Source organism: Cyprinus carpio, chromosome A9 (assembly GCF_018340385.1).
Source record: "Cyprinus carpio isolate SPL01 chromosome A9, ASM1834038v1, whole genome shotgun sequence".
Lineage (NCBI taxonomy): Eukaryota > Metazoa > Chordata > Actinopteri > Cypriniformes > Cyprinidae > Cyprinus > Cyprinus carpio.
The window spans coordinates 13,514,377-13,529,597 of NC_056580.1; positions in this window are offsets into that span (position 1 = coordinate 13,514,377).

Here is a 15,221-nt window from a genome sequence, read left to right on the forward strand (position 1 = left end):
CAACATTGATCATAATAATAATAATAATAAATGTTAGAATGCCAGCATATTAGAATGATTTCTGAAGGATCACGGGACAGATTGAAAACAGTTATTTTAAATGGTAATAATAATTTACAGCATTACTGTTTTACTGCATTTGCGATCAAATAAATTCAACCTAAATTCAGCACAAGAGACTTCTTTCAAAAACATTAAAAAATCTTACCAACCCCAACCTTGTGAACAGTAGTGTATATTAAAATCCTTTTACCATATGTAAAAATAAAAATGCACATTAATTATAATAATAATAATTAACATTAATTATTCATTCACACATTTTACACGACTCCCTTACTAAGCACAGAGATATGTTTTTAAATCTAATGCTTTGTTACAAAATGCAGATTGTCAGTGACAATTCCAAGTACACCAACTATCATTCAAACAGTTTTTATTTTTTTATTTTTTTTTTATTGTTATTTATTTTATTTTTATTGTCTCATATAATTGGGATATAAATGTGACTGAATGTAAAAGACTGTGATCAGTTCACAGCTCACCTACTGCACACCTACTGATGTACAGGGCACCATTATGGGGGTGGGGGGGCTGGAGGTTAGGATGAATCCAAGGGGCCCACGAGGGAGAGGGGGCCCAGAAACCATAGCAGCACCCCTGCTGATGTATCTATCTCACTCATATTACCAGACAATCACGAGTCGAACAATAACTGCAGCACAGACTCCCGGAGCCTTTTGTCTACTGCTCAATGTGATCTCATTTGAAGAGGGAAACTTTAGAGCAGAATGTTTCAACATTTTAATCATCATGACAAAGTTGTTGTTTTTATTTATTATTGATTTGTGCTCAGGTGTTGCCATTGGAGTGTTTGTGCCACAATGCAATAGCATCATTCCATTTACGTATCAGTGCATTATAACTTGAATATTTTTTCAGATTCAGTGTTCCATAATCCTATATAAACTGTACTGACTAGACTGTATATGTGTAGACTGCCCATGGTAACTGATATTTCAATGTGCCGAATTAATGCTGTATTATTTTTACAAAATCTGGTATTGAGTACTTATATTATTCAGATGTCAGGTCACAACTGCCAGATAGGCAGGTTGTTTGTTATAAGTCAGTTGCTTTATTCATTCCTTTTCATCAGGCATATTGTGCTAGTTTTGTAAATCTAAGCATGTGTTAGGCTGTAATGTACCACCAGCTGACACGTAGGAGAACAGCGCTGTCTGTTCATAGACTTCAGTGGCTGTAGTTGCTTGTCCACACAATGGGTTAAATTGTTACATGTGCTTAGTTGAGGTTGTAATGATTGTACAAATCAGTCTATTCCAAAGACAAACTGACAGCTGGACCCTGTTTTAGTTGGCTCAGGCTTGAAGTCTGTACTTATGGTGTAGTTTAGTAAGCAATACTCAGTGCTACGCTTTGCATGAAAAACCACTACATACCTACAAAATGCTGCACAAACACTGACACACAAGCACACGCATGCACACGCAAATGCACACACATTTCTAATGTCTGGCACATAGACGAGAGGTTCTGAATGTACATTTATTAGTAATACTGATCTATATTTCTGTAGAACATGTGAAATATGGCTTGACCGAAAGGTTGTATAAAAATAAAATCTCATAAGAAAATGCTGCTTGCTTATGTCTAATTGTCCATAATTTCGGATTGTGTGCTGTGCTACTTACTATTTAGCAGGCCTACTGTTAGTCATATTTGTTGTAACATTACTGTTACAATAACAGCTGCACAGTCTAAATGTTAATGAATATCTGAGAAGCCCTGGTGAATATGATTTAATCTGTTAGACATGTAGGATGAAGCATAAACATGTTTAAGTTACAGCATGTGGTTACAGAAGCTAAATCTACCTTAAGAAAAATTCACTTAAAATGTGTGACAACTTGCCCCGTCCTATTACAACAACAGAATCAGTGCTTTTTATAACTTCAGTCTCGATTTATTTCTGAAGGAGGTGTTCTGCACGTTTTATTTATGGCCACTAGATGGCGAGCTGTTAACAGATAGTTACATAAACTGACAATTCAACAGGACACAGCAGAACCAACCTGAAATGTATTCAAATAGGTTATTTATTACAAATAGGTTATTGTACTGTTTTATTCATTTTATTAAGTAATACATTACACGTTTACATGTTTGAAATTAAGGGCTTTTGTGGTGATTTATGTTTAATAAGCATACTTTTTGAAAGTTTTTAGATGCAGGTTGGCGGAGAAGTGAATGTGTGTAATACTTCATACGACCAGTAGGAGGCAGAAAAAAAAGATAAGCTTTGTTTCACACTTGACCTCTTCAGGAAAACAATGCCAATACCATGGTGTTTTGGTACCTTTCTGATGGTGAAGATAATCTCAGATGAAGCAGGGAAGTCTGCCTAAACCTTGACAATCTAAAGTTAAAGTAGTGTTACTACATTTTTTAAATTACATCAATGATTTACAGTTAGATCTGTTGTCAGTCACATAAGTATTATTAAGTACGTCATTTTCTATTAAAGGTTTAAAAAATTTCAGCCTTATCTAATAAACAGCACTTGTGAAAACTACCATCTGCCACTTGGATTACAGAGCACTTTCGCGAGAAACTCTTGACTGCGAGACACAGGAGTCAGACTGTGCTGAATGAACAGATTTCACACTGGATGCGTGCGCAGAGTCAAACTCAAGCTTGGAGTCAACGTGACAGACAGACCACAACAGCCAAAAGGTAATTGGAAGTGGGGTTCAGAGGGAAGTCAAGCTTTTAAATGTTGCCCCAAAGCCAGAGGGAATGGCTGGAATCTCCTGATCCATTCCACCCCCGCAAGACCCACCTCAAGTCTAAATCCCAGACTGACATGTCTGAAATGACAGTTACAGCTGTTCAGTGTTGTTTTTGGACTCTGAGTCTATATGCAAAATGGACTTTGACTTATCCAGATTCCATCACTCTCACATGTCAAGGATACATTTTAGAATCAATGTTGCCATATAAAGCTACAAATCATGTATTCATCCTTAAGTGTTTTTAAAAATATATAGAAATATGTTTATATATATATTCAAAAGTCATGAATCAGTGCAAACCAGAAAGAAAGAAAGTCTCATTTCGTACAGTACATGCTTTTGAATCTGACTAATAAGAAGGTGGTTCACATTTCTCATTTCAGCATGTTCCCAGGCTGGTCAGGCTGCTCCAGTAACTCATAACATGATCGATACTCTCCTCGCCTCTGAGGTGTATGAACCTTAAAGCTTTGTTCACTGAATGGAGCAGCATTCCAGAGGTGATGTGAGCATACCACAATACAAGATCATATGAGCTACAGCTCACAGCTGCAGATCTGAATATCTTCGACCTTGCTTTGGCCTCCATGGCCAAAGACCAACAGAGTATTAACTTCTAAATGCAGGGTCTTTTATGAAATACAACTGTGTTTAATTCTCAATTGTATTCATTCTTACTGTATTACATTAATCTGGTTTATGCCAGTGTGTGAATCATTCCATGACATTCAGGGCAATTGGCTTTTTAGTTTTTTTTTTTTAGTTTTTTTAGTTTTTCTGGAGAAATCATGTTTTTCTAGTGATTTCTTTTAACAATTTTGGTTAGAATAAAATAAAAAAAAAAAAAAAAAAGTGATAAATAATGACAGTTCTTATTCTTTGAGTACTCAAGTGATATACCTTTACTGTCAAATGCCAAGCCAGCATTTTCCATTTAATTTTTTTTAGTTAAATTTTTTCATAATATATATATATTATTTTACCTTTTTAAGCCTAATTTCAACTATAAACCTATTTAAATTACCGAAAACTTTTTATTAGTTTTACTTAACTATTTAGTTAACACTGACACACTCTGAATAACTTTTAATCTTTTGTGGTTTTTAAAACATTGTGTAAAACACTACTGAAATCTATATACATATGAAAAAATATATACATTAAAAAAACCACCCCTTCTTTTTATTTGGACTTTTTTGAGAGAAGTTCAGGACTTAATTCAAAATGAAGACTTACTCTGTTTTATTAGTTGTGGCTAATAAATTCATTATCTGTTTTACATAGTCACCTGTTTGGACACTCAAATATATATATATTTTTTTATCATGATAATGTGATTACAGTCAGTATAGCATTAATAAATACAATTTAATTGGTTAGCATGATTGTACAATCAATTTTGCAGGTCTTTACAGCTTCTTTTGTTTTGCAACTGTAATTTGATATTCAGCAAGCATTCATGTTTATGTTTTAGTGCAGTGACTGAGATCAGTTCATGCTTTAGTAAGCGCTTAGTCTTTGTGGCCACTTGCCCTCTTGTGAGGTGTTGTGTTTTTTGTCAAAAGTAGGTCAAATCTTCCATCTTCTATACCAAACAATCAAACAATGCAGTTTCTTTGATGAAAATAATGTATCATGGGATTAGACCACAGACGGAAGACAGGACCGTATCCAATCAAAGGCCTGCAGGGTCATGCTAATGGAAACTGGTGTTGTGCTATACCAAATTTATACATATTAATGTTTACATTTGTCCAGACACATGAACAATACAAAAATGCTCCTAACACCCATCACTGACACTGATTGATTTGCTGCTTATGGAATGTTTGTATCAGCCAATGGGAGACAGGAGGGAGGAGCAGCTGTTGTCTTGACAACAGACATAAGCTTGCCATACTGAGGGGGAGGGGGAAAACAGGCATCTAATAAATGCCAGTGAGTGGTGGATGGAGACATCTACGATGTTGGCAGATGGACTCAATTTACCACAGGGAACATTCACAGACACAAACCTGAGAAATTATTTAACTGGCAGATAATAAAAGCTTTTCTGCTGAAGTGCCAGTATATTTTGAGAACTGTCAGAATTCTGAATCTGTTCAGCTTTACTGTCAGAGAAATGAACCTGAATGCAGAGGAAGACACAAGTGATGCTGAAAAGAAATATAACTTGCAGATATTTAAAGCTTTTCTGCTGAAGTATTTTGAGAAATGTTTGGGAGGTTTCTGTTCTGCTTTAATGTAAAATAAAAGTATCTGTAAGCAAGTGAGGAAAAAACACACACATTCAGACAGCATCTGAATATACTGTACATACTTGCATACAAAAAACAGTATGTGAGTAGTATGTCTGAATTTAAAGCATTCATAAAACAGGTGCCAAAAAGTACCCAGATGACCTACTACTATCGGTGAGTTTCTGAAGTGTGTATGCAATAGTTATTTTAATATCCCATAAGGCCACAGGGTTTGTGAATGGTAGTCACATGACAATAACGAATGTAGTATACTTCTGAATTACATTCATACTGCACAAATTCATATTATATCATAACATATAAAATAACATATTTTTAATGATTGTGAAGTAAATACTTTTTTTTTCAAAATAATATATAATGAGTGAGTCATTTAAGACTTTACAAGTAAAATATTGAATCATTCACATAACCAATTCGTTCAAGAACACTGATTAGTCCTGCCCCTCCTCCACTGTGATTGGTTAGCTCAGCGCCCCATCATACTACTGGCTACCATTGAAAACAATTGAAAAAAATAAAAAAATGCTAGCCTCGGGATAAAACGCTTTGGTGGACACGCTGTCTGATTATCAATACTGTGTCTAAAATGTTACTCAGTATTAATGTCTTTAAGTTGGGAAGTTGTGGCCTAAGGGTTAGAGAGTTTGACTCCTAACCCTAAGGTTGTGGGTTCGAGGCTCGGACCGGCAATACCACGACTGCTCCCCGGGCGCCGCAGCATAAATGGCTGCCCACTGCTCCGGGTGTGTTTTCACAGTGTGTGTGCACTTTGGATGGGTTAAATGCAGAGCACAAATTCTGAGTATGGGTTACCATACTTGGCTGTATGTCACGTCACGTCACTTTATGAACTACTGTATAAACACAATATCAGACTCATAATCAGCACATCTGATATTGTAGTTGCTCTTGTCAAATGATAATGCTTAATTGTAATACTTACAGTACAAAGTTGTTCAGTGTTTCCATGTTTTAGAATAAAATTCCAGCATGGTCAAATTAAAATACATCAATTTACAAAATTAGTCAGTGCCATAAAATGATAGATAAAGGCACAAGAGGTGGTGTGTGGAGGTGTCATGAATACGATTACAGATCAGCCTTACGTACACCTCTGGGGATGTTAATGTGTAAACTTTATCATTAAGTTAATGTTACACCAGCGACATTGTCAAGCACGTCAGTCTAACCTAGAAAACCATTAGAGAAACAGAGTAGTGAAATGCAATAATGCTTTCTATGTGAACAGCCGCTTAGAGTGTGTAGCTATTGGTTTCCAAAGCACTGTTTACAAACAAAATAAAATGGAAGGAGGACACAGAGATTTGAGTAATTAAATGAATGGCAAACACCCAAAGATTCCAGTCTGACCTAAACAGACCGAATTCCTTAAACATAATGAATGAACAGAGAACAGGCGTGGTGGGTCTGGATTATATGCAATAAATACACACACTTTTGTCTGTTGCAACATGCCATTGAAATTACTGCGTCAATGGCGCAACGAACAGATAATTGACTATAGAGGCTGTGCAAACATTCTCATATTCAAGACAAACCAGTTGATACAATCCAATCAGGACTGAAACATTTCAGTTCAGCCATGAGAATTTATGTAACTGTGAGTTTGTGTGCAAGCTGGAATGGAAAAATACAAAGAGGTCAAAAATAGTTTATCTGTTCTGCTGGGGATTTGTAGAACAGCTTGTGCGGATATATCACTTAGTATTTCCTTATCTTTAATCTTTTCCATCTCTTTCAAAATATTTTTAGCTTCAACGTGCAATTTTGGGCTTATCGGGTTTATCAGTTATACTTATCTGTAAATATACCTGCTATTTTTGGACAGTCAACAGGTAGAGTTAAATCAGGCATTATCATTCAGCCTTTGCTTTAGAACGGTTTACAGTAAAGAGGAGCTGTGGGGTTGATGTCATTATGGTTGGATCTCCTGCTGCAGCATGATCTCATAAACCACATTCTGATGTGGTTTACAAATCCCTATCATTATCTTTTATGTAAATCTGACAACATTTAATATAAATATTGTTAATGTGAAAAAGGTTTAGCTGTCGACAAGTTTTGAAACACTTTTTGTACTTCACCGCAAATAAATGTTGTCATTTGACAGATTACATATGCATCCACTTCCAGATGTTGCTTCAATCAAAGTGCTTTCAAGTGCTGAAGTGTTTTTGTCTATCTTCTGTATAACCATCAGATATACATTAACATGTTAATGTTAGATAGCTAGCTATTATTTCATTTCTTGATACCTTGCACACATCATTTCAATAAATAGTGGTAAATTATATTTAAAACAACTGTAAACTAAAGGTTAGCTAGCTATTTAATAAGCTGTTTTCTGATTTTTTAAATAATAAATAATACAGGCATGATAACAGACATCATGAATCACAGTAGTGCACTTAGTTACTGTTTCTACTTTAAATTAAATGCCAGATGTGTGCTTTTCAGGTTTGTTTGTCAAATGTAAACAACACATGTGTTCATGAAAGTCAAAGTTCATGAAAGTCAAGCTCTTATTATTGCTACACCCTGTCATTGAGAAACACCCAGAGTGCTTGTTCAGACTGGATAATGTTTGACTCAGAACACAAACATTGCAGGAGCAAGCTAAGACATGTCTGAGTGCTCTCACAATTTCACTGCAATGACGTGAATAAATTCTACAAATAGTATTTACATTTTACATGGTCAAAATATGTAATGTTCTCTGTATTTTATTTGCATTTTAAGCATATTTATTTCATTGAGAACATGTAGCCCAGTGTAAGCCAAAATAAAAAAAGCTAATTAACCAAGCAGCCTAGAAGACATGCAGTCAAAGCTTGTCTGGATTTATGTTCTCCAGCTGGGGACCCCTCAGGACCACCTCTGACCCTCTGGTCCCACAAAGACCAGGGTTGAAGTCTCAGTGAGGCTGTCTGTGTGTGGGAATTGCTTCCTGAGAGGGAGTGGTTGAAAAGAAAAGAAGAACAAAGAGAAGAAAAAAAGAACTCTTTGTTGTAATTCCCAAAACCACCCATCATTTAATCTAATGTAGCAAAATACTGTGTCTCCAGTGTCTAATGTGTTTTTTTTTTTGTTTTTTTTTTTTTCAGGGATAATGGTGTAGATTTTACTTTAGGAAGATTGTTTCCTGACTTTTCCAAGTTTAGTCACTATTGCAAGCCCTCCCCAATATAATAAGGACAGAAATATTACATAACTCATTGCATTGCATTGAGGTGGAGTTCCTGTGACATTGGCAGAATCTCCAACCTTCTTGATCGCTTCCACCCCCACCAGCTCCCAGATTTCATCAGGGTGAAGTTGTTCTTTTATTACTGACTAATAGTGTCTCAGCCATGAATCAACCTTTGTACAAGGAGTCTCTCTCTCTCTGTCTACTTTTCGCCCTTGTTGTTTTTGTGCAAAAAAAGGCCATTCTACCTTCTTCAGAGCTTCAGAAGTCAGCAGCTTTAGATTTTTATTTATATGATGCTGGAGAAATGCCTTTCATCCCTTTGATTCAATTTAAATGTGCTGTTTAGCTTGACTCACTAATATGTCCAACCAAGTTGTTTACGCTCTGAATGGAAATATTCCTACTAACTTATTTCATAAAATTTTTCACCATAATATTCATCAACCAATATTAGGTTCATTGGAATTTTTTGTATATTTTCTATCTGAACAGATATGCTGTTAACCAATAGTACGTTTTGAATCAAATGCATAATGTCTAATCTTTAAAGCACACAGATTAGTCACAATATTTGCATCAGCAATGAACCACTGACTCGTGCTATTGATTTAGCAATGCTAGCAGCCTAGCGCTCTCACTATTTTACACAGAATATGCTAAATAAATTTCAGAGTCATCAAAAAGTGTGGATGAATGGTCAGCATTTGACTAATGGCATTTAAGATGCCAAATGAAACACATTCCCACACACAATTCTGTCACAGCTAAAGATAACAAATGATGAATTATTTGTTTATCTTTAAATGATGAAAAAACATATCCAGTGGGGGAGAAAAAATGGTTGGAAAAGCATTTAGAAATCCCAGCCCAGATATTTTTGAGCCAAATAGATTGTTCATTTAAAAAATGTTTTTTAAAAATATGTAGATTACTTTTTAATTCAAGAGGGAATTAAAAGAAAATGTTGTTGCATGATCACTTTTGCTTTTTTTCCATTTAAAAAAAATAATAATCTAATGATGGTAATATGCTTGAATCTTAACACACTGTAAGCTATATACACTCAGAAAAAAGGTACAAAAGCTGTCATTGGGCATTCACTTTCAAAAGGTATACCTTTGTATTTTATTTAGCCCTTAAGGATGCATATTGGTACATTGCATATTAGAATCTAAAGTGTACATATTAGTGCTCAAATAGTATATATTAAAACAGAAATAATACATATTAGTACCTTTTAAAAGAGTAGCACCCCAGTGACAGCTTTTGTACTGTACCTTTTTTGGAGAGTGTATAAGACAGTGTGTCTTTATTCGTCTGAAACATAATCTTTGACGCAGAACAATTACATAGTTTTTCTTTGTGTAAAGAAACAACTGCAATCTGTGCAGCTTGGAGCAGAAGAAACAACTGTTGACTGTTACCAACAAAACAGGGAAAACCACACAAGAGTCAGTAGATCCATGTGAAGATGTAATCTGTGCTCATGGAAGAAAGATGGCATGACCACAGAAGATATTTCCTGACAGAACAGCCACTAGAATAATGGCATAAGACTATAAAGCAACTTTTTGATTGCTGAAGAAAATTGGAAAGTAGTGTAAACAGAAGCATGTGGTGTCATATTATAAAGTTAGGAAAATCATATTGAGGAATCAAATTGGAATTAAAATTTGACAGCACACAAAAAAGACTTGAAAAGAGTTGAAAAACAAAGGAAATGTTAATTTCCAAGTCTGTCCAACCACATGCATTTAGTTTATAATACAGAGATGTTTTTGAAAAAAGATAATAAAATAGATTATGTTTTTACAAGATGCTTTTCTTGTCTAATTTTAGTTTGTTGAACATATACTAAGTGATATCTGTAGCTTCAGAGGGAGTACAGAGTTTCACATTCGAAGTGTTCTTGTGAATAGTTTCCCCCACTGAAACCCTATGATTCTCTCAAGACAGCTGGAGTGTGACCAGATGGACCGGTTGCCATGTCAACCTCTTGCTTCCCTCTCACTTTTGTGAAAGTGGGCTGATCATAAACAAAGCTGTATGTCATTACCAGATCCTTCTGCCTCTCTCTCACATTTCAGCTGAGGGGAATCATGTTGGTCAAAACGAATAAATGCCACTCATGGATCAGTCACCTGCATGGGCCACTTATTTGAAAACAGATTTTTAAGAAGTCATTTATATACACAATTTTTTTAGGGATTTTTTTTTACCAGTGCCAAACTTAAGAACAGTAGTAAATTGATATAACATTTTGCTGCATTTTTGCTGTAGATGTGGAAATGCAACGAATATTAAGCCAGAATCAGCTTTTAAAGGTGTGAGTGCCATAGAAGAACCTGTTTGTCTAAATGGTTCCATAAAGAACCTTTAACATCTGAAGAACCTTTCTGTATCACAAAAGGTTCTTTGTGGTGAAAGAATGTTCTTCAGATTGTAAAAAGGTAAGAAAGAGATGGTTCTTTAAAGAACCTTTCACACAAAACTTCTTTTTATAACCAAAAAATTTCTTCTATGGCATCGCTGTGAAGAACCTTTTGAAGCACCTTTATTTTTAAGAGTGTATGTGAAGGATTCAATCTCCATGCATACTTTGTGTTCTAGTGTTCTTAGCCTGAGTGATTTTAAATATTTTATGCTGTGGATGAAGAAATCGCAGATCATCTTTATTACTTACAGCATCTCTCCTCCCCTTTAAAACAATCAAAGGCTTCTATATAAAAGTTTCTTGTCTTGCACACTTGCACTGAATTTTTACTCAATTTGCACCATGCTGTGAGGTCATGTGGAAGAGTTTAGATGGAGATAATGAGGCAGACTGATCCAGTGCAGTCATTAAACATGCATTTATAACTGATTTTGTGGAGATGTGATGCTTTATGGCTCCATGCCAGTCTAGGACTGGTCACCAAACATCTAGTTTAAGTTATTGCTTATCATACATGCTTACATTTTATTAACAGAAGTGGTTATAAATTAGGCAACTTATAAAAAACAACAGTTCCAATGGTCATGGTATATTATGCACCATGGTTGTAAAGCAAGACTGCTATTGCAATAATTGAAAACCTACCAACATTTTAATGACCTCTAAAAAAAAAAAAAAAAAAAAAAAAAAAAAAAACATCAATCTATTTATTAGGTATTTGTGAACGTTTTGAAATCTTTTACATTTTTGAAAAGGGTGACAGAGCTGTGGGATTCTCAGAAGAACACAGTGCTCAGAAGTTCAGCCCACACACTGTTACAAGTAAGCATAACGTGCCATGGACACTTTTGAAGGAGAACAAGCAATAACTTTAATGTCTTCTTTTTCTCTCCAGTGTTAAATTCTGTCTATTATCATGTTTAGTCATACTGTGAGCCAAACTATGGTATGGTATGGCAAGGTCCAATAATTGTTAATAAATGAAACGTGGAGCCTACACTGTACATAAAAACTTTAATGTTTTGTTCTGGGCATTTTGATCAAGAGAAGATATTCTGTTCCCCAAAAATGGTAGTTCATGTTATTGGATTGGACTAAAACATAATGACTTGTCCCCATTTAATAATTTTAGTCCTTTTTGGGATTTTTTTCTTTCAGTTAAGTTTGATTTTGCTTTGTCAAAAAAAAAAAAAAAAAAAAAAAGTATTGTATTTTTTACTATCTTACTATCACTCTCTTAATTTAGCTAGTAGCCTAAAAAAAAGATGTTTCTTTTATGTTTCAGCCACAGATGTAGTCCTTTACCTTTAAATAGCCTACAGCAACAACAAAAAGTGAAGGACTAAATTTCAATATTGAACTCTGGAAATTTAAATATATGACATTTTTGATACAAAACAGACCAAGAAAAATATACAATTTTTTTATTCTGTCTTAAAATAAAATTGAATTCATTTCAAACCTTTACAACACTTACATAATAAATGTAAATGAAAATCCTGATTGGCTCTTTGATGTTTAATTTTTTTTTTTTTTTTTTTTTTTTTTGTATTTCTTTAAAGCTGAGTCTTTTTGAGCTTAACAAATGATTACATTTTCCCAGAATGTTGTGTCATGTCTTTCTCTCATGCGTTAGTGTGACTTATGTGTTCAAAGCCTGTTTGTTTACTCAACCATGCATAGACTTGTAGAACTTTAACCTTTGACCTGTGACACTTTTCACAAATAGTGCTGCTTGGCCTTCAACCCCCAAGTAAGTGGCATTTTTGTGCAGATCTCTGACCATCCCCCAAACTCAACTGAAATCCAGACTTAATGGACAAGCTGAAAATGGGCACTGAACAGTAACATTAGACATTTAGCTCTGAATGACTGTGATGAGCTGTGGGAAAGACAATCAAAAGAGGAAGTCATGATGATCATTATATGCATTATGTTACATAACACGTTATACTTGTCTACTCAAAATATTAAGCTGATCACAGGCACAGCAATATACTAGAGAAGAAAGACAGGTTTTCTGTGTTTTTTTTTTATTATCTGAAAGAATCTTGTACACGTCAGTGGAGATGTGACAGACAGGCTTGCATCACCCCACTTAGACAATGTTGGTTTTGTTGAGAAATCTAACACACTGGTGTTTGCAAAATTGCATGGATCTCACAGTAGGGCTTTTGACTGTCTGTCATATTGGGCATAAGCCAGAATAACTTAGAAATAAAGTTTCTTTCTTGGCATCAATGGTTCCATGAAGAACCTTTAACATCCACGGAATGTTTTCATTCCACTAAAGGTTCTTTATAGTGGAAAAAGGTTCTTCAAATTGTTAAAATGTTCTTTCCACTAAGAAAAAAGTGGTTCTTTTAAGAAAAGTTTATTGAAAGGACTCCAAAATGGTTCTTCTAAATTTCATCACTACGAACATTTTGCAATTTCTATTTCACTAAAACATGAAACATACTTTCTCAGACAGAATGAATGAATTAGCAACATTACGTGAGATTATGAATGATTTGTGACTATATAATACTCTTCAAAATGTTGGGGTCAGTAAGATTTTTTTTTTTTAAAGAAGTTAATACTTTTATTCAAAATGATCAAAAGTGACAGTAAATGTTTTTACATTGTTACAAAAAATATATATATTTAAAACAAATGCTGTTCTTTTTACTTTCTATTCATAAAAGAATACTAAAATAACGTATCATGTTTTCCCCAAAATATTAAGCAGCACAACTGTTTTCGACATTTATAATAATAAGAAATATTCTTGAGCAGCAAATCAGCATATTAGAATAATTTCTGAAGGATCGTGTGACACTGAAGACAGAAATAATGGCAGCTGAAAATTTAGCTTTGCATTCATAGGAATAATTGACTTTTGAAACTGAAGAACATAGAGCAATACTAATCTTGTTGTATTTATTTTAAATGAAAAATTTAAATGGACATTTAATGATACTTTATTAATATACAAGGCATTTGATACGAATCATTTGATCACTAAAATAATGCAGTTTTAGACCAGTGTAATCATCTAATAACAAGCAGGACCAGCACAACCTCTAGCTGGATTTGATTGGTTTGGTTTTTCACATTCATTGTGTAATGAGTTTCTATTAATGAATGAAAGTGGTAAAAGGAAGTTCTTGTTAAACAATGGAACAATCAACTTTTAAAGGCATATATATACATTTGTACAGCCTAGAGTTCAGAAATACAGTGTGGGAAATGGTATTTTAGTGTCCAGCAAATGTGTTACAAAAAATGAACTCATTGTGTTCTGCAAAGCAAAAACATTTTGTTGCTGAGTTTGATTCAGTAGAACAGGAGCACATGAGGAACAAGAATAGAAGAGAGTCAGATAGGGTGGGACAGAGAAAGAGAGAGAGGGAACAATAGAGAGCAGGGCAACAGTCCATTTCCATCTGAAAGAAGTTCCCCAGCTTGGGCCACTGAGAATTGAAGGCACATCAGTGGCCGTCTCACGTTCTCAAGGAAAGTGGAGGTGGCATCGAAATGTCTGCTAATGAAGGAAAGTAGAAGAACAAAACGAGACACAAAGTCTTCATAGAAATGATCAATAATCGGTTCATGAGATAAGATTTCAGATGATGCCCTGCAGTATTATCTGCTAAAACTAATAGAGGCCTACAGCTTCTCTTCAATGAATATTCAATACTTATTCAATACGTTAAGTTCAATTGACAGAATTTGTGGCAAATTGTTGATTACAACAAACAACACTCTCATAAATAAAGGTACAAGAGCTGTCACAGGGGTGGGTCCTTTTGTTCCTATTAGGTTCTAATATGTACACTTTAAGTACTAATATGTACCTTTAAGATACCAAAATGGACCCTTTAGGTACAAACATGTACCTTTTGAAAAGCTACCACCCCAGTGACAGCTTTTGTACCTTTATTTCTGAGAGTGTATGTATTTGACTAGCAAAAAATCAACAGTACAGTGAGGCTCTTACAATGGAAATCATTGTGAAGCTTATAATTTTATAAAAGTACTTACATTAATACTTTTGCTAAAACTGTATCATTTGAGCTGAAAAGATGGGCTCATAGTTTTATAGGTGATTTTAAACTTTTAGGCATTAAGCCATGTTTTTTTTTGCTTAAATCCTGTTAACACGCATTGTTTATATCTTGTGGCTAAAAAGACAGTATTTAAAGTTTACAGATTAGCCCCATGTGTGCCTCACTGTAACACAGATTTTTTTTCTTTTAAAGAAAAGGAGGTACATACAGTATCAATTTTTGCAGTAATTAACATTATGCCGAAAGTGATATTGATTTAGCTAAGGGCTGAAATATTCCATGATAACATAAATTCAGCTTAATCACCTGATACTATAGTGTCCCAAAGTTATAGTTCAGCCTCATCTCACTAAGAACAAACAATTAAATAATTCTATAATGGCCTAAAAACATAAAACATTAGAATAGGTTGGTGTGGGATGTGACCCAGATTTCTCCCCAGAA